At 39.3% G+C, this 19,416-nt stretch overlaps 1 protein-coding gene across 1 annotated transcript in view; it reads right to left on the bottom strand.

Annotated features, from left to right (window-relative positions):
* AMMECR1 (AMMECR nuclear protein 1) overlaps positions 1 to 19,416 on the bottom strand; it is a 106,117-nt gene that overhangs the window by 84,506 nt on the left and 2,195 nt on the right. The gene's annotated exons all lie outside the window — the stretch shown is intronic.

The raw sequence follows: 19,416 nt of genomic DNA, 5'->3' as shown, positions 1-19,416 counted from the left end.
AGTAGACTATTGGAACTTACAAAAATATGCATGTCAGTCATAAGCAGTTCTTCAGTATGTAATATATTATTATCAAATGTATTTTTTCCCCTAGAAGTATAAGCATTCTTTATACTTAGTGCCTAAATTACTTAAACTTATCTCTTACAGTGCTTCTGATCTGTAGATGTCATCCTGAATGTCCTTTCTGTGGCTAGCTATATAAAATCGCCCTTTATGCCACCTTCTTGCACTTATATTTCTCTTTTCTTGCACAAAGGAAAAACTGACATATGCTAGTGTATTTCCGGAAAGGTGGTGCTGCTTCAGTGATACCAACCTCTAACTGCTAAAAGCACTACATTCATTGTCTTAAAAGAGCCTAGAGATATAAATAGAATGTTAATTAACAGCAGATGTTGCCCTTTGTGGTGAAAAGCCAGCAGGGTTCCAGCAAAACCCTTCTCATTGCAGTTGTTAGTTTCATCGTTGGCAATTTGTGAATGCAGCTTCAGTAAGCCTGTGCCTCACAGCCCTTCAGAGTCACATCTCACCCCCACCCTTCTCTGCTTTCACCTGTTCAGTCCTCCAGATTCTTCTATATATTTTGTCTTTTGAATGTGGCAGCAAAAACCAAACAGCTCATGTGCACTGCATCCATAACTTTCTTGTGTCTTCAAGGCTTTAGAGGAGACTAATAAGCCTGAACCCCAAGTCCTGCAAGTTTCTGAATCAAATGGAAACTGTGGGAAGTGGTAACATTCAGTACCTCACTTACTCACAGTTACTTATTCATTAGTATTATTGTTTCTTTTCTGTAGAATTAATGTTCTCCAGCATGATAATTTCTAATGTAGTTTCTATTGCAGAAGTCAGTTCTTCTTTCAGACATGTATGCATCACATTACTCCAATGAAGTCAATAGAATTTCACCATTACAGAATGATGACTTCCAAATCAGGCCTTTTAAACCTGTGGGTTCCCTTGTAAATGGGTGAATGATTTGTTTGTTCCTAGGCCTCCTGAGCTGTCCTCTGCTTTCAAAGAAATTGATATAGATACATGTCCACACAGACATAAATTTCAGTAAACAAAACTGTATGTCTTCCATTCTTCTTATCTCCTAGACTTGTGTGCTCATTCTAGGGAAGGGCCTTTAGACTGCCTGACAGAAGTGATCATTTTGGTAGCTGTTATGTAATGTGCCAAATAAATACATTATATTCATTTCAATAATAAGCAACTGATAATTGTGCAAGCTTCAACAAAGTTTCACCCAGTTCTTGGCACAGTAGCATCAGCCTTTTTGTTCACCCTTCCTTTAATTCATGATTTCTGGCATTCCTATTTTTGCAGTATCTGTATAACTTAGTCCCTCCTACCTGAGACTGCAGCAGTTAAAGGCAGACCTTTTGTTTTTTAATGTGATAGTTGTTTTAATGGAGTAAAAATTTGGAAGAGTAAAGTAAATAGTATTTCTTCAACTATGAAAGAAGTCCTAGCATTCAGGAAGCACTGCTGCTTTTAATGTGTTTCTGCTAACTATTACAAAACATGAAGCTACTGTCTGTGACGGGTAGAAGTGTCTGGGACCATCAGAACTTGCATCTGAGCTTTTGTTTACATACTTCTTTTTTCTCAGTGCTTTCTTCCTGGTTAATATTTTAATAACCTTCTGACTGCCATAGATTGCACTGGGGTAATGTATCTGAGATAAAACCATATCCTTCTGTTACTTCAGCTGATAAAAAAAGTGCTTTTGTTGTGTATTTTAAAGCAGGACTATCATTATATTAATCTAGTGGTTCCAGTTGCAAATAGGATTCTGGATTTGTTACCATCTCCCTTGAAAATGCATCTTTATAACAATTCATTCATTTTGGTTAGCATTTCTAAAGAGCATGTCAAGATTGGAAAAGTCACTCTGACATACTTGAGGAAAAGCCTGGCACAGCATGGCAGTTCTATGGCACTGGTGCTGAAGTATTTCAGGGCTATCATTGCCATTGCAAAGGTAAGTCCTTACAGTTTAGATTAGGGAGTTAGAAGAATTTTGGAAATAACTTCATAATATTCACACACACACACACAAAACAAAACACACATGCAAAAAAAATATCAAAGTCTGAGTTCTCTGTTTTTCTATTGCTTAGTTTGTGTTTATTTTCACAGGTCAAAGTCCCGCTGTCCAATGTTATCATACTCAAATCCTGTGGTGACCTGTGTCACACCTCTACATTTTCTCTTGCAGCAGAATAGTTGCATGAAAACTTGTGATCACCTCATAATACAGAAAATGTGTCTTTCATTGAACTGTCATTGGGCAGTATATATTGGGGTACAGTTTGTGTTGTTAGGTGCATGTGGTTCAAGCATGCATGCTTACAGTGTATTACATCTACATTTTAAAATACTACCTCATGGTAATCTCATTCACTGCATTTTAAATAGAAGACTCAGAGCTTATCAAATCTACTTCTGTTTCTAAAGCTACTCTTATTTTAAACCTGTTTCTTTACCTGGTTAAATCAGAACTGAAACTTACCAAAGAAAAAGATTATGTTTGCCCTTTGATGAACAAATTACCAAGCATTACATGTTCAGAGTGAAAAATGGAGAGCATTTGATTTTATGAGTCCACTAACTAATAGTGAATTAGAATAAAACTCCAGTGGGAACACATTTGACATTCACATGAATAACAGATGAGTTCATTATGATCCCCTGCTTATATAAAGAATGGCAAATGAATTCATAATTATTGAGCATTTAAAAATAACACATTCCCCCAAAAGATACAATTCTACACTAAGTACTCTGCTGTAGTTCAGCTGCAGGGCTTTGAAGAACCTGAAAGGAAATGGTAGCGCAGCATATAGCTGCAACTGAATGGCAGACTGATGATGTGGTCATTTGCCACATTCTTTAACTGGTTAGTAGCCAAGGTAATGAAGATTCATATTCTATTAAATGCATTTGAATTAATTCTGAATTTTTTAGATTAATCTTGCTTCCAAAGCAGAGAATGAAGATTAGGTATATGGTGCATGAGAGGATTATGCTGGGCATATCTATAAAGACAAGGATTACAGCACATATGGCTGCTGACATGTCCTCATGTTATAAGTGCCTGTGGGCATCTCATTTGAAATATATATTAGAGTTGGATTGTAGGGCTTTTTTGTTGATGGCTATGTGGTTGTATATATGACATTCAGGACAGTTATTTTTTTAGAAGTGACATTCTCAAATACTTGCCAAGCTGTCACATTAGCATAGTGCTCACAGCCTGACAGGAGACAGCCCTTCCATGCATTGTAACCTCTGTCCTGTGGTGACACTAAGAGAAAAAGGGTACCAAAGGTTGCCTTGTCTGACAGGCGGAGAGGGAAGTAAGAGATGCCGAGAACAAAGTTCAGAGAATAACACAGAGAACTTGAAGAGGAAGGGAAGGGGAATAAGGAAAATCCTGTTCTTGAACTACCTGAAACAAGGACAGAAAGAGAAAAGGGATCAGAAGGAGATCAAATTAAGATTGTTCTAAGTGCTGTCAGCACCTAAAGTGGGGTAGAATTTTTGTCTCCCCAGATCTTACATGTGATTTTGATAGCCTTTATGTAGGTGGAATGAAGAAGATTGGGATTTTCTGTATGAGTTCTGACACCATGGGTAGTCCTTCTTGGTTATCCAAGGAGTAGAGAGTTAATGCCATATATGACTTGTGTATTCCTCTTCCCAATAGAGAGATGAGGAGTTATGTGCATGTAGAGTTTAAAGTCACATTGCTAACATGTTTTCTTGAGTTCCCTTCTCTTTAGCAGCAGCCTAGGCTCTATGTTGGCATCAGCTATGCTGTCATAGTATCATAGTATCAGTCAGGGTTGGGAGGCACCACAAGGATCATCTAGTTCCAACCCCCCTGCCATGGGCAGGGACACCCCACACTAGATCAGGCTGGCCAGAACCTCGTCCAGCCTGGGCTTGAACACTTCCAGGCACGGGGCCTCAACCACCTCCCTGGACAACCCATTCCAGTGCTTCACCGCTCTCATGGTGAAGAACTTCCTCCTCACATCCAGCCTGAATCTCCCCACCTCCAGCTTCATTCCATTCCCCCTAGTCCTATCACTACCTGAGATCCTGAGAAGTCCTTCCCCAGCCTGCCTGTATGCCCCCTTCAGATACTGGAAGGCCACAATTAGGTCACCTTGGAGCCTTCTCTTCTCCAGACTGAACAGCCCCAATTCCTTCAGTCTGTCCTCATAGGAGAGGTGCTCCAGCCCTCTGATCATCCTCGTGGCCCTTCTCTGGACCCGTTCCAGCACCTCCATATCCCTCTGGTATAGGGGCTCCAGTACTGGACACAGTACTCCAGGTGGGGTCTCAGCAGAGCTGAGTAGAGGGGGAGAATCACCTTCCTTGACCTGCTGGCCACACTTCTCCTGATGCAGCCCAGGATCTGATTGGCTTTGTGGGCTGCAAGTGCACACTGAGAGCTCATGTTGAGCTTCTTGTCCACCAGCACCCCCAAGTCTCTCTCCTCAGGGCTGCTTTCCAGACAGTCTCTGCCCAGCCTGTATTTGTGCCTGGGATTGCCTCGACCCAGATGCAGGACCCTGCACTTGCTCTTATTGAACTTCATGAGGTTGGCTTGTGCCCACCTCTCCAGCCTGTCAAGGTCCCTCTGGATGGCCTCCCTTCCCTCCAGCGTGTCTGCTGCACCACACAGCTTGGTGTCATCAGCAAACTTGCTGAGGGTGCACTCAATGCCACTGTCCATGTCACTGACAAAGATGTTGAATAAGATAGGTCCCAGGACTGATCCCTGAGGGACTCTGCTTGTCACTGGCCTCCACTGGGACATGGAGCCATTGACAGCCACTCTTTGGGTGCGGCTATCAAGCCAGTTCCTTATCCATCTAGTGGTCCACCAATCAAACCCATGTGTCACCAGTTTGGAGACCAGGATGTGGTGCGGGACAGTGTCGAAGGCTTTGCTCAGGTCCAGGTAAATGACATCAGTTGCTCGCCCCTCATCTATTAATTTTGTCACCTGCTCATAGAAGGCAACCAGGTTGGTCAGGCAGGATTTGCCCTTGGCAAAGCCATGCTGACTGTTCCCAATCACCTCTTCACTATTCTTCTGAGCCAGTAGTGCCTCCAGGAGGATCTGCTCCATGATCTTTCCGGGCACAGAGGTGAGATTGACTGGCCTGTAGTTCCCTGGTTCCTGCTCCTTACCCTTTTCCAGTCTGTGGGGACTGCCCCAGACTGCCATGACTTTTGAAATATAATAGAGAGAGGTTTAACAACCTCATCTGCCAGTCCTCTCATATAGGTATGAGAAGGTATCAGAAGGAAAATGTGATCATGCTTTATATCAATCAGAGGTCTGAAGCTGCAGTCCATCATAAGGTAGACTTTATGACCAACTTAGCTGGTATACTTGAGAAAAAGGACTGTAAAACAAAAAATAAATGCAGAGTAGGAAGTAGAGAAAGAAGTGTCTCAGGATTGCAGAGGATGAGGGCCATGCTGTACAGTCATGGTCACAAAGACTAGAAATTCACTGGCACTAGATAGAGAGTTCAGTAACACAATAGTATACTTTTCTACTTAAATAGTTGGGAAAAATTTATCAAAATGTAAAAAAACCCACATTTGTGCTATACAAAGTTTGTGAATTATTTGAGAAACTGCTAAATGAATATAAAATTACCTGGTTTGGAACAAGAATTATCAGATGAGCTTTAAGGGTTACATAACTGACAGTGGAAGAATCTGATTTATACACTGATGAATTACATTGCTTTTAATGGTCTGTTGGCATTATCTGAGTTAACTTCTGACTTGGGTGGGTAGAGTTTGGATGCATGTCCAGACAACTAGGGCTGAGCAGATGCTTCAGAGGGAGGTGAAAAATGCTCAAACCTAAATCTAATAGATAAAAACTGTTTATCAAGGAAACTAATGGAGCATCAGGGAAACGAACTCCTTCCTGAGTCCTGTGGATTGCTGCCTGAAGTATGTGGTTTGATTACACTTACTGTCTTAATGCAGAGTTTTGGTTCTGATGGGTCCCATGAGGACAGTGCAGGAAACCTGCCTGTGATGTATGATGTGAGTGGTATGAACTGTTATGCTCATCCATTCACAGATTCCAAGAACAAGGACATAATAATAGCTGTTTGTTGCATAGTCCTCTTTCCCCCCCGGCACACCTACTGAAAGGTAATTAAATATTAGAAGTTTGGAGGTTTGGGGCTTGTTTTGCAAAGCTGATACATTATGAATGTGTTTCTTATGAAACCTCTAAAATTTCTGCTTTAAAACATTTAACATCTGTTTGGAGGATAGTGACTTGTTTATGCAGCATTTAATGTTACAATAGATTTGTGATTGCCAATATTTGAAGCAATTGTTAGTGTAAATGAGTGCATGAGGACAGAAATTCTGTGCTAGCCCTCCAGCTGATTACAGTGGCAAATGTCTACTTTTTACTTACCAAAATGTGGTGGCATTATCTTACTTTAACTGCTTAGAAGTTAGGACATCAAAACACAATCTGCTTTTAAAATATTGAGTAAGACACTGAAGTCAGTGTCACACCATCTCTGGTCATCAATGTCCAAACATAGGCTGTTTCAGCAAGGCCACTCTGGTCATCATCCAACATTAGTGTGCATATCATTATCATGAGAAGCACTCTCAGGTAGCTTCCTGTTCATTACCAAAGCATTAGATTCCAAGTTCTTTCAAGTGACTGATTTTAAATTGCTGGGTGAAGCAGGGTGTCCTGTTGCATCGGCCTTCTGTGGAGAGCTTGTAGAAAGCTGTAAATTGGTGACTTTTGACAAAATCAGACTACTGTAGTCACTAATATTCCCTTTGGAAAATGAGGAAAGGAATTAAGACTTGGAATAGGTGAGTCCTGACTAAGAGAATCAGTGGATCAGCCATCTCTGAGAAGGAAGGGAAAAATTCATTCAAGATTTACTTTGTTTTTTATTTTAACAGATATAATTGTCAGGAGATTTGGAAATTTTATATTAGGATTAAAGTCTTGGCTTCGGAATGTGCTTAGAGTAAGACAAATCTCACTCTGAAGCTCTTCAATTTGTGATATGATGTCTTGCAGCAGATAGCAAAACATGTTTGTTCTAAATCTTACGAAACAATAATTACAGTAAGTAAAGGCAATTGGCAGTGATTGAAATACTAATCATACACTGTTTTTCAAACAGTTCTTTAAAGTTAACTCAGCCTATGATTTTACTGCTGGGGAACAAACCTCTCTCAAATTGCATTTGTCAACCCCTGAAATGTGCTGCAAAGATACACTACCCAAATTAAGGCTAATTGCTAATAATTTTTTCAACAGAAGGTTTGTTATTACCAGTTTTGTTTATGTGAAACAAAGATTAAAAAATAGTTCTCTTTCTTGCAAACTGCTGTGCAAATTTCATCTGCTCTTATTAGATGTCATTATCGCATAGAATTGATAGGAGATTCCTCTCAGAACAGGGAAAAAGGATAACCAAATACAATTTAGGTCTCAAATACAATTTTGGAGTTTAGTTGGTAGAATGCTATTTATATATGTGCTAAATCTGTGCTGTGTGTTCTAATCTTTATGTTCTACTTCCAAGTAGTTACCATAAAAATTCATGCCAAGAAAGGCATAAAGCTTGTCGTGTATGCACCACATATTTAGCAGAAAGTGTGTACAGAATGGGGTTTTTCTTCAGTTTTTATTTTTGCTTTACCCCATCTTATGTCCCAGTGCTTTTTGCCACTCTCATTCAAAATGTCAAGAATCTTAGAATGGTTTGGGTTGGAAGGAAACGTAAAGATCATCTAGTTCCACCCCACTGCCATGGGCAGGGACACCTCCCACTAGACCTGGGTTGCTCAAGGCCCCATCCAACCTGGCTCTGAACACTTCCAGACTTGGAGCCTCCACAACTTCTCTGGGCAACCTGTTCCAGTGCCTCACCAACCTCATGGAGAAAAATTTCCTCCCATGGCTAATCTAAGTCTAAGAACTTAGAGAGAGGTTCCTTGGGAAAACATACATATCCACTACATTTGTATTCAATAATGTAAAGAACACATCTTAGCTCTTGTGGAGACGTGCTGTATGAAATTTCAAAGAGATTACAGTATGCAAGTTGCTCTAAGAACTATTCCTTTCAGCTACCATGTTGATAATTATCTTTTTCTTTATAAGATATCTCACTGATTTGCAGTTGTATTTATTTCAAGGGATGGGAAAGTCTCTTAAGATAAGTGGTATTTTTACTTAGAAAATGTAAAAGAAGAAAAAAGATAAAACGTCATCATCATAATGTGCAAGCGACCTGATAGCCTCTGGATGTAACCCTTCCCTTTTCCAGATTGTTGCCTTTTCTTAGTGCTAGGGAACACAGAAAACGCTGCTCACAGCCAACAGACAAGATGAGGAGAATCCAATTAATTCCTGACCCCTTGTAATTTAGGAATTATATTCACCAGGTGATTACAATTCAGCTATATACATCATTATGTTTATTAACACATGAACACATTTGAATTTCTTACTCATGAGCTTGCATATCCCTGCCTATTCACCAGTGGTACAAGAAAATGTGGGTTTATGTTAATTCATAATTAATTTGTTCTTGCTTGCAAGCACAGGAAACATGCAATGCAACACTCACTGCAAGAGAATTTTTAAATCCAAGTAGTTTATTTTAGTAGGCTGCTTGGAAACATTTGCTTTATGTTTTTATTGTAGCAGATTTTTACTGGTTTTCCTTCTCTATGTAAACTGAAGGCAGAGGTTTAATGGTTTAGATCATGTTCCTTCAAGCACCTGCATATATACCTCTACACATTAAACACTCAGTAACTACACTGCCTGTTTTCAAAGTATGGAGGAAATAGCCATTCCTTTTCCAGAGGTAATGTATTGATTGTAGTGTTTTGGTTTTGTTTGCCTATTGTAATTCTTCAGAGATAGGATCCAAGGATTTTGGAAACCCATGGAAAGGTCATGGGCTTTGGATTGAGGTCTCAGGATGGAAGAATAGATTCTTCCATATGTCAGAGCCAGCTGAAAAAGAAAGGAAAAAGATCCTAGTTGTTCAAGGTTCAACTATGCATGGTTGATCTGAGCATGGGTTTGAGATGTTTAGTAGCAGTATGAGACTGAAGATCAGAGCGTGGGATTCTGCCATAACTATCCACTTTTTCCATCATCATTATGCCAGGACAAGTGTGAAATGATAGATGCAGGAGCCAACCCAAACATTCTCTTTGCTCCGGCAAGCTGCAAGTGCAGTCTGTCCTGTACTGCCTAAACTATGCAAACTGGATAGATGTGGTGCTTACCTGAGCAGAGGGTCTTGGTGGCAAACCCTCCTACGGACTGTGTAAAGGGCTGCAGAAGGGCAGAGCTCCTCCTGCTGTTAAACTGCCTTTATTGTCAAACGCTGTCAGAGCCTGGTACAAACCAGTGCTGCATGTCAGTGCCTATGCTGCATAACTTCTAGTTGACTGGAGAGATAAAAATAATGCCTGACATAGATCAACTTCATTCTGCCTCAGGACATAATTTAAATACCTTCTCCTGGGTGTTCTTCCCTCTTTATAAAAGCAGCAAATTTACTTTCTAGCCTGCACACTCTAATGGTAGAAAATGTTTAATGAGGGACTGTGCCCTGGTGAGAGCAGAGCTACCACTGCACAAGGAGACAAGCAATAGCTGGGGACACTGTGTCAGGAAGCAGAAAGTTATTTTAGCAAAGCTTTTGGATATTTCCTTTCCCAAGACTATAGGAGTGAAATGTTGCTTGAATTTATAAATAGAGCTGGATTTTTTCTAAATGATTTTTAAATTCCTGGAATAACAGAGGGCTGAAGGGGCTGGGGCTATTTATTTTTATTTTCGGCATTAGCTTGAACTAGACAAATAATTTCAAGTGCAACAATAGGGAAAATGTGGAAACATTTTCTAATTTTTAAAGGAAATATTTTAACATACTGAAACTGAAATACTGTTTTGTTCTACAAAATTAGTCTACATAAACTAAAATCTAGTGTTTCAGGTTTACCCCAAAGTCAAATGACTAGGATTTTTGTTTATAGGGAAAAAAAAGATTCTGCCTGAGCTCTGTGAACTGAGGTTTCTGCTTGCTTCTTTCTGACTTTTTGGTTTGATTATTGAACTGGAGAAAACTGCACTTGCTCAGCTCTATTTATGAAATCTTCACAAGACACTGTCCTGATAATTTTTATGAGACTTATGAAAAGATATTTGCTTACACCACTGTCAGTGTGTTAAAGACAGTAGTTCCTCACTTGCACTGTACCAGTGTTAGACCTTGAGCCTTGCTGCAAACTGCCTATGACAGCAGTTTTGTATGAAAGTGTAGTCTGCAAGGATTTGTGATTTCAGCAGGCTACACATGAGCAGGAGGATATCTCACTTCTGATGTGATTGTGGGATACCAACCTAATGTATCATTACCTCAGTGTACACTGAGTAAAAGAGAACTTATCCATCACAGATCTTTCACTTGTACTTTGTGTTCCTATTCTCTTTCAGGTTCCTATTTTTCTCTTTGTTCCTTGTTCTCTTGTCAGCCACCAGTTCACTTCAAATAAATGTGACAGTTATATTTTTCATGTACAGTTACAGAGCAGGAGATGGGAAGAGCCAGGCTCTGTCTTTTTCTCAGGCTGATCTGGGCAACTCAAAGGCTAAATCTTGAAATCTGAGGTTCTTCTTTCATTATTTGTGTTGACCCTATGTGGCTGGCTTGGAGAGATCCTTAAGCATTTCAGGAGGTGTTTTGCTCAGTCATCATCAACACTGTGGACCTGTGAAAGCTCAAGAAGATTATGTGATTCCCAGAAAAGCTTATCAGATCTTTCCTAAGGGAAGTGAAGTAGATAATGAATTCAGGTGCTATGTCTGCATTCAGAACATATAATGTGAGCATGTGTGTGACTACAGATTTGCGTGTATGGTTCCTGTCTCTCATATGGTAGTTGTTTGGGTGTTAGGGTTTTGTTTGGGGGGTTGTTTTAACATATTACAAAGAAAATTTGCTAGAGTTGATCTAGTAACTAAAATATTCAGCAAGAGGGTGACATTATGGACAGTGAAAAACTATTACTAAGAGCTAGCCTTGTAATCAAAACAGCTAACAGGAGTTTTCAGTCTAAAGAGACAAAAATGAGCAAAAAGAGAGAGGAAGGAAGCACTGTCAGTGCAGTTATACAGATGGAGAAGGGGCCAAGCCTTGATTCAGTAAAGTATGGAGGCAGAACCTGATTTTTAGCATTTCCAAATGTGTACATTTCAACATATTCTGTTTGATACTGGCAATGCTTTATGCCTACGCATTTCTAATTTTAACTGTTCTGATTTGTTGGGTTTTTTTTTTACTATCAAGGAGAGGGACTTTTATAGTTTCTCTTTAAGTTGATTTCTTAAATACAGCAGAACATCTCCATTCTCAGCACAACAGCAGATTTTCAGTTTTTGCATAAGTCTGTGGGGGTTTTTCCCCCAAAATTTAACAGCATCTGTTCTAGCAGAGACAGAAGCAGGGAAGAACAGATTTACATACATTGACTGGATGTGCTGACTTTTCAATGCAAAACACCAGGGTTGTTGTGTTGCATCCAAGTAAGAGTCTTAGCCTGGAAGGGATTTTGACATTGACATTGACCTGAAACACACAGGCATGGTGTGATGGATCTTAAAATTGGCTGGACTGTTTCTGGATGCTTGTGTTGTTCAGAATTCTCATGAAAACCCATGTGCCCAGCATAAGCAGATTAATGGGGTGAGACCTCTCCTCGTAGTATAACCTTAAAGACATGCAGGAAATCAGGAAAATGGTACATTCAAGCTGCTTGTCTTTGTCCTGTGCTCTGGTAGTAGTTTGGGTTCAATGATGCTGAGGATGGAGAGTTTTTATCCTCACATATGCCTTGACACACTCTAGTGGTAGAAACTTGCAGTGCCACTGAGGCAGTAGAGGCCAGCCAGTTTCTTTTCTTTTTGCTGCAAAAATGTAAATACAGTGGATGAAAATTGAGTTGATCATTATTTAAAGTAACCTGCCTGTTCCAAAACTACTGTTCAAGCCCTGTGCTCTAAGAAAACTTGTCTTTCTTTTTATATTTTAATATATAAAATATTGATTCAGAGATTTCACTTGTTCAATGTTTGTATAGAGTTTTGAGCAGGACACTGTAACCTGACTAAATCCTTGACATATGGCCACAATAGTTATGTAATATATCAAAGTCAATAGCACCTATCCACAAGTCCTGGGCACTTAATCCTTTAGTGGTAATGGATAGAGATCTTGGGCAACCTCATCTTTTAACCAACTATCATTAAATAGTATATCAATAACCACATAAAAAGTTTATAGATAAACTCTAAACCCAGTGGTTTTGCTTATTGAACTAATCATAAATGATTCACTGTTTTGTCTTCTGAGCAGACATAATGGACCATTTGGCTGCCTCAGCTATTTTAATTTTTCCCTTCTTAGAGCTACTCTGTGGTAAAATCCCTCAGATAATGCAGTCAAGTATCTAAATACATGCTTTTTCAGCACAGCAAGTATAAAAATAGCTCAGCCTATGGCCAAGTGTTTTTTCCAGGATCAAGAATTTTCTGTTGCAGTACTTTTGTTTTGGCTGTGGGCTACTTCTGATCTCTAGATTCAGTGCTGTTACAGTTTGGGTTGCAGTAGGGTGGAGTATCTTTCTGTGATTTACTGCAATTACACACTAACAAGACTGAAGTGTTTTGCATAGCACAACTCTTTGAAAAGGTCAAAATTCTTTTGTGGTTGCATCCTAATGAAAACAAAATCCTGTTTCACACAAAACAAAAAAGGTAGAATAGTTTCATTCTCATTTAATGTTTGAATTTATGACTGTTGCTTGCACAGCCCAAGCAGATTACATGTATCTAAGGCTCTGCCTGTTCTTTTTTCCTTATTCTTCCTTCTTTATTTCAATGACTACTTCTGTGCTTTCCTCAGCTTGACATGACTGCATGTTTCCTCTGCAGTAAACCTGCCTACTAGTCAGGGTAATATTGGGGGGTTCTATGTACCCAAATTTCTCATTATCTTTCATTTTCTTTTTGCTGAAGATTTGTACCTTTTCCCATCTGACATTCAGAGCCCTTAACTTGGAATTGTATATTAGACTTTATTTTGCTCATCCATTAAGCAACTTTCAAGCCTTGCTATTTGGTTATCTGGATATAAAACGCTCAGTTTAGACTGACTCTTACTGCTTTGCCTCTAAGGCTTTTTAATCTTGCGTTTTGTAAGAACTTTTCTCTTTATATGGCTAAGTTACTCCAACAACAGTATATCTAAATGTTCTGGCTAAATGCAGATACACAAAAATATGCCTTTCCCCCAGCTTCATAGAGATGCTTGCTATGGATTTAAGAGTGAGCATTTTTTAGCTTTTCCAATCCCAAACATTGGAAAGATGCTGACCCAAAATCAGAATTAGGGTGATCAAGTATATATCTCATTGAAGTAATTTGGAACACTGCCAGTTTACACTGGGAATGAATTAGACCTTGGGTTTTTGTATCCTCGTTTGAACTGGCATCCTAAAATATCATTGTCAAACTAAATATATCATACATTTGTAGTTATGTCATAATAATTATGTCATTATTAGTGATTAGATCAGCTTTAAAGTTTTTGTCCTTGTCCTGCTGCCAAGTTCCATGAGGACATAAGCTGTGAGTTAGTTTTTCCTGTGGAGTGGACAGTACTTTCAACATCAGGCATCTGTTTTTCATTCACACATATCTATGCACAGCCCTGTTTGGGTAATACATTGTTTTTCCTTACTCTTCTGCAGTAGTATTATTAGAAATGGAACAGCATTTACCAGTCTCTGGGAGCTGTGCTGTCTGGAGACCCATGCTCCTGGTTAGCATAGCTGAGAGTGCCTAACTCTGGGGAACAACTCACTGCTCACTTAAAGGCAATACTGTTCAATCTGTCTCAGGTAACCCAGGATTATATATATTCTTTTATATTGCTCTCTGTTCATTTTGAGTTGGAACCTAAGCCAGGCAGAGAGTAAATCAAGTCACAAAAAAAAGAAAAAAAAGATAGATGAGTGAGCATCCAGGAGTATCACCTTGAAAGTGATACTTCAGTCCCTTGTGCCTAATGAAGCATCAGCAGTTAGCCTGAAGTCTGGACTTTGTAAAGCTGCAGCACTGGAGGTATCCCCTGGCATTCACTCATACAGTAATCAGTGTTGAACTATTCAACTTTTGATAATGAATGTACTTGCTTTGTCCAGCTTTGTATTTTAAGCTAAGGTCAGATGACTCTCTAATTTATTTTAGCATCTACTTTATGTTCCCATTATAATTAAATGAACATCTGAAGTTTGCATATCAATGCTTTAAAAGTCCCCTCAGGGGCTTCCTTGATGAGATGGGGGTCTTTCTCTTTTTAAGACAGAGAAAATGTCAATAGTTTCAGTGGACAACAGGGGGAAAAAAACCAACAAAGCATCAAACTAACTTGAATACCTTTGGGCAAGCCATCTCAGTTACATGGAACATTTATGTCCTCTGGTGCAGTCAAATGAATATGACTGTCTTGCATTCAGAGCCACTTTGGATTCCAAAATCTTACAACTCTTTTCATTGCTAGTTTAGTAATGGTGATGGGTTGATAGAGTCTTCCATCTGATATGTCCAGGCCACACCTTGCAGTGCAGATTTTACTAAAAATATATCTGTTATTTCTTTGTAAATTTCTTTGACATTAAGATTCCTTCTTTAGTCCCTTTCCTCTGGACAATGAAGAGCTTTCTTAAAAACATCACCAAATAAAGGTATTTTGGGCTATGAGACTACAAGCTTTGTTCTGTAGCTACTGTTCCTTTCTTTTGCTTCAAAGCACTAATCCTAGGAGGCTTAGTTTGGAAGTTTTAAATAGTTCTTCCTTCTGTTTAAATAGTTTGGTTGCCTTCATGAAAAAAAGCCAAGTTTCTGTTAAAATATAGGAAATATATGATGGAAGTGCACAGGGATTAAAAGAAAGCCAGTGTATTATGACCTAAAAACTCTGTGAAGTGGCTCATTTATTTGCCCCATGACTCTGTAAAGTCACTAGATAGACAAATGCATTCTGCAAATAGAGAACTGGAGGCAGAGGTTATGTGATGCCCAAGGCCATTCAGTGAGTCAAAGCTGAGCCAGGGTGAAGTTACCATTTTAGTGTGCCTATTAATAACACTAGCACAGACAAACTGCGTGAAAGAACTAAATTTGGGGGCCGTGTGATGTCAGCGCGCTCTGCAAGGATGAAATCTCATTTGTTTCTGTTTAACTCTAAAATGGTGACATTATTAGACATAAATATGACTAGTTCAAGGTCTTATCTGAAGGCCTCCTCCTACTTACAATAATCTCTTTCCTATTTTGCAGCTGAGGCTTTTTGGTTTTCCTTTGCAAACAGAAATATGACTAATTTAATTAGGTTTGCACCTATAGATTTTGAGGACTGACAGCTGGCATCAAGAAAGACATAGTCACAGCATAAATGATTTAGGGTTAAATGTGAGACAGTGTTAGTGAAAGCTGAATTTTGCTTGCTTTTGTTGTGCTTGTTAAAATTAGTACTGACATTTAGCAGGCCATTGCTGCATCAATATATTATGTTCTTTGAGTTTATGTACTTTTCTAGCTTTAGATAAAATTAGTGACTTTAGTTACTAACAGGACATGGCAGAGGAAATGATATCACAGAGTGAGGAGAGGTTGTAGTTAGGATCTGCTGTATGTCATTGGTATGTGCAGTGACTTCCTGAGACTTAGCCTTAGATGCCTTTGCTAATGGTTCTCCTTCTTATGATTGCTGACCTGGTCATTGTATGTACAAAAACCAAAGTCAACCAAGACTAGAGAAATGTCCACTAGGGCTGGCTAAAGAATCATTGACAGATTTGGTGGGGTAGATAAAGGAGTCTATTTCAGCTGTGTTTCACTGGAGCTGATGTCTAGGAAGCCAAAAATGGTATCGGGGATTGTATCTGTCTGTCTTGCAGACTACAAAGCATATTCATGAAACATTAATGCAATGATGTATTTTCCTAATTAGTTTTAAGGAAAATTACTAAGTGATTCAGTCTTTATATAAAAACATTTTGAAGTGTCCAGCTTACCTGGTTCAAAAATTTTGCTTATGTTTTGGCAACAAATTAGGTGGCTCATGTGCCAGAAATCCAGTCTTTTCATCCAAAGGATTTTTATATTTTCAGTGCAGTTAAGGTAAAATCAACCAGTGATTACAGCAGAACTGTTTCTTGTAGCCTCTGTTTTGTGTAGCCTCAGATACCTCACCTTTAAACAGATCTCTGACACAGTGTACCCCCTGTTGCTCCTCGAAGGCAACCTGCCATACCATCTTGAGGGAATTTAAATACTGGAATATTGTGGAATCTGCAGTGATGGATTCCAGTTTTAGGGATGGAATTTCAGTCCTAAGGTTTGCAAGGATATCTTTCAGAACTTATTTTGAAAAGAACAGCCATTTATTTCTAAATGTTAATTGCAACAGAAATGCTGATTGCTATTGAAGGCTATCTAGTCTTCCCTTTAATAATACTGCAGCCTGTGGAAAGACCTCTGAAGTGTACAAGTCAAACATACCCTAATCTGTATGGTTGTAGAATCTGTACAGAAATGAAGTTATAATGCTCTGGCATATTTTTGGCCAAAAAAGAAACAAAAAAGTCTTGGTGCATGAGATCTGTTGCTTTGGTGTCAAACAGACAGATCAGTCCAGACCTATACTATAGTCTCTGTCTTTCACCCATGTGGCATTCAATTTCATTTTCTTTTGGGTAAAAATAGCTAAGGGTCTAACACTCTCAGACTTCCCTACCCTGCACTTAAGAGCAGCCTGTTGGACTACCCGGTTAAAATGGGATTTGAATGAAAAAGGATAAGTCTTAACATGAAAACAACTTTTTGGTACTTGTTTACTCTTAAAATAAATTCACTATACACTAATCTGTGCAGCCTTGTAATAGATTTCCTAGATACCTCAGAGTATCAGCAAAAGCCAAGTTTGCTCTGTTCATTCTTCTGTAACAAAGAGTGGCAGCTTCATTTGTGTGTCTTAAAGAAGTTGATGTTATTGCATCGATGTTATCTTTGTCTTTGTAGAGAAATACAAGTGATGGCAAAAGTAGCAACATCTGCTAAAGTTATAGCACCTATTTATTCATCCATGCATTACATCCAGGAACTGATTCTTTTCTCACTTTGGTTAACATGTATCATAGTAATCCAGAAGACAGTCCTGGAGCCACTACAGTATTGCTGCAACTTGCAAAAACATTTGGTATTGATCATGCTCTATCTTAAACAAAAAGGATAGGATTCTTGCTCCCATCTCACTGCCTCAGTGTATTCTTTTAATTCTCTGTTTGTTCTTGGGCCAACATTGTCATACAACTTAAATAATTAATTTTCTTGATGATATCTTTATGAGTAGCACTCATTCCTGGCTCACTGTTATGGTACAGATTGTTCTTGCTGTATTCTGTGTGACAAAGACTATATAATATTCCAAACAGGGAATCATCAGCACTACACTGTCTCCAGTGTCTTTAGTGCCATACTGGAACATGGACTTGTCTTTTTCTGAACTGTATTACATCAGAAAGTGTTGGGTGGAAGCCACTGCACTTTGCTGTCTCCCCCTTTCTTCCCACTCTCTTTGCAAGATGTCCTCTTTCATCTCTATTCCTGTGTCACTCTCATCCTGTTGTCCAGGCCTTGTAGCCCCCATCTCATCTTTTGCAGGCAGTTCTTACTACCTCCCTGTGCTTCTCCAACTCTTTACAAAGGCAGAAGCTGAGGCTGAGGTAAGAGCCAGAAGCAGGCCAAGACATGTTCATGCTGAGGGCTGATGAGGGAAGAAATGAACGCAGGACAGGAGGGAAAAGGGCTGCAGAGCATCTTTGTGCTTCTGCTGCCACCTGGGAGAAGGCTGGGGACTGATAGTGCTGATGGGGTCAACAGCCACAGAGGTGCTAAAGCTGAGCAGCTGGGACTAGCCAAGTAATGCCTACCTCCTCACAGGCCAGTGCAGCTTGCCACTCTAGCCTCCTCCCTCATCTGCTTGCTCCAGCCTCTGGTAAGCCTTAAGTTTGTACTATTATTTCCCCTCAATTACATTACTCTCCAATAGCTGTCCTCTGGATCAATGCAGCCTCTCAACCTATCACCAATAAAATCTGTCTGATTTTTTTTGCAGAGCCCCACTCAGTGACAGTATTAGTATTCAGACCCAGCTCTTGAAGAATTCTTGTGCTGTTCACCTTTTGTTGATGATTCCTCTTTCAATGCAGTCCCTCAACTGGATTTAATAGAATTAGTCTTGTGCAAAGACAGCCAAGAAAAATAAAAGTGTTCCTTCAATTTTAATGAGGGTCTCAGCCACCTGATTGGGTTGTTGCAGTGAAGTCCCTGCATGCCAATAGAGCCAGTGAGGCTATAGACACTTTTAGTCTTGCCATTTACAGAGTAGTGCAGGGCCAATTAAACCTTTTTGTTTTTTAAACTGGATTTAAACTAACATTGGAAAGAGCAAACAAAATAGCCAGGTGGAGAGAATGTAAGTGGCCATTTATCATGTCTGGGCTCATGCACAGTAACTTATTTATTGTAACTTCAGTGTGTGAGGATGTTGTTAAAATTGGAGACACCTGCTTCTGCGGTTGTTCAAGTGAAGGAATAATTGTGGTTTTGACTCACGTTCTGACTCTAGACTAAGTTCTATGGTCTGTCAGCATGTGTTTCATTTTAGCCATTACTCTTATTGATAGCCATTAGCCCCTTATATATATTTGTCTCTAGGCAAGGAACATTAGGTGTGAGTAACGGAGTGCCTGGCATCATAGCTGTTGAGTTATAAATTAGTACATTTATAGAGTCAGTTAATCTTCAGTATCTTGTGTGTGACTGATTTAATGTATATGCACAAACACACACAAAAGTGTATTAACATAGCATGAGTGTGTCCAAAGTGGGGGACATCTGGAGAATTGCTAATCCCCAGGGTCTATATTCCTTCTATATTTTCAGCTTCCAGAGAGCTCCTGTGTACAGGAGTTTGTTTCAAAAACAAGAAGTTGATAATTCCTAGATGACATCTGCTTCTTCATTATTTAGATTATTTCCTTTCAGCACCTCTTGTGAAATAACACACATTGTCTTTCTAATAATAATTTTGAGTAATGACATTTTTTAAACTGAGCCCAAGCAAGCATCACTTGAGTAGTTATCTGTGCAGGTGTATCACTGTGGCAAGTTTTACCTCATCAAATTTCTAGAACACTCCATTCTGCACACATCTGTCC

Source organism: Melanerpes formicivorus, unplaced genomic scaffold (assembly GCF_026170545.1).
Source record: "Melanerpes formicivorus ecotype bairdi unplaced genomic scaffold, bMelFor1.0.p_v2 SCAF_22, whole genome shotgun sequence".
In the NCBI taxonomy this organism is placed as follows: Eukaryota; Metazoa; Chordata; class Aves; order Piciformes; family Picidae; genus Melanerpes; species Melanerpes formicivorus.
This window is presented reverse-complemented; position numbering and strand designations above follow the sequence as displayed.